The 1910-nt window shown below is 22.4% G+C and overlaps 1 long non-coding RNA gene across 1 annotated transcript in view; it reads left to right on the plus strand.

The window, feature by feature from the left end:
* LOC124419833 overlaps positions 1-1910 on the plus strand; it is a 7118-nt gene extending 5208 nt beyond the window's left edge. Inside the window, exons 2-3 of the long non-coding RNA XR_006940836.1 lie at positions 1604-1814; positions 1878-1910. This is a non-coding gene — a long non-coding RNA (uncharacterized LOC124419833). The remainder of the gene's footprint in view (positions 1-1603; positions 1815-1877) is intronic.

Here is a 1910-nt window from a genome sequence, read left to right on the forward strand (position 1 = left end):
AAACAAAAATAGAAAATTAAAAAAATAATAATTTAATTTGCGGAAAATAAAAAAAGTGAGTGAAAATATTTTTCATATTAAAAATAAATGTTAATAATAATATTTTTTTATCAAAATTATGCAAACGCTAAAGTTTTAACGCTTTTTTAAAATATTTACTTTAATAATTAATTTTAAAAGAATTTCATAGGAAATTTTGTTTTGATTTCTTAATTTCATCAAATGCATTTTTCGCATTTACGATAAAAAAGTTGTTGTCGCAGAAATAATATCAAATTTTATGTGAACAATTAAAAATTATAGTGTAAAATCGCGAAACAAAGCAAATTTGAAGGTGATAAACTGATGAACATATTTAATTATTTCAACTTTTGTTTAACATTGCTGTTTTTCCCTCTTAGTGAAAAGAAATTTTGCATTTTTTTCTCGCGTGAAATAAATATTTTCATGAACTATTGCAAAAGGATGGATGAAAATGTTAAAGCTATAGAAAATTACGCATGCATGGAAAATTTATCCATAAAGAACATAAAAAGAAAATATCATGTATAATTAAAAAAATTTAAACTAGATAATTAATGGAGCGTGTTCAAATAAAATTGATCATATCTTCATATTCATAGAATCTTAAACCGCCATCACACAGGTCTTTGGCATTTACAAATGTCTACATGTTGACATTAAATGTCTTAAATTTTTCTAGGCTTTGAATTTTTCAACGCGAGTGATAATAAAAAAAATAACAATTTTAAATGTATGAAATTATATTGCAATAATTGGAAGCAGAATTAATAAAAAATATAAACAATTTTTCATTCTCTTATTTGTCAAACATAAGGAAAATCGAGAACATAAATCAATACTTCATTGTTTTAATTGTCAAATAAAATAAAATTTCTGAACAAAATAAATAAAATAACAATACAAAAATAGAATATTAGAAATAAAAATTTTAATTTCCGGAAAAGAAATAAAAATATATATTTAAGTGAGAGAAAATATTTTCTATATTAATAACAATAAAGTTTTTTAATAAAATTTATATAAAGGCTAATGTTTTAACGCAGACATTTAAGATGCATAATTTTATAATTGCATACAAAATATATATACATCTTTTTTTCGATCTTTTTATAATCGAAATTTTATTTTGATTTCTTCATTTAATGCATTTATGATAAAAAAAGTTGCTGTCTCAGAAATGAAATGAGATTTTAAGTGAAAAATTAAAAATTTTGTTCGCGATATAAATCAAATTTTATGTACTTTATTTTTTTAACGTGTATTTTCCCCTTTTAAGGAAATTTTGCATTTCCTGACGTGAATAAAAATCGAAATAAATTTAATATAATATCTTTATAATACAATTGATAAAGGATCAAGAAATAAAGAGTTTATTAAAAAATGTGCGTTTCTTGGTGTTTCTTTTATTTTTTTCTCCAAAATGAATATTGTTTGCATTTATATTTTTAAATCTTCTTACCACAATATACTGTTTATTATTTTATGCTTTTCTAAATTACGTTCATCCTTGCTTTTTTCCTTAAATTTATATTTTTTTATTCTTATTCCTATGTACTAATAAATTTTCTTTTATTTTCAGCACCAAAATAAAAACAAACAGAGAAACAACGCCTACTCTGAGGTCAATTAACATACGATATAAGTAATCCAATATATTACTCCTAGTTAATTATTACCAACGTTTAAACAAAAAGTTGTCCCAACTTATTTTTTTGAATCCTTTGCATTTATTCCTTTGGCAAAACGGCAACAATAATGTTTTCCAAGCAGAAAACCCATCAAAGGAAGAGGTAAGATTTAAAGTTTTCATAAATCTGGAATAAATGAAAATTTAACTTATTGTTTTCTTTAAGGTCTTCGAAAGATCCTCCTATGTTCGTTAATAT

Source organism: Lucilia cuprina, chromosome 4 (assembly GCF_022045245.1).
Source record: "Lucilia cuprina isolate Lc7/37 chromosome 4, ASM2204524v1, whole genome shotgun sequence".
Taxonomy (NCBI): domain Eukaryota; kingdom Metazoa; phylum Arthropoda; class Insecta; order Diptera; family Calliphoridae; genus Lucilia; species Lucilia cuprina.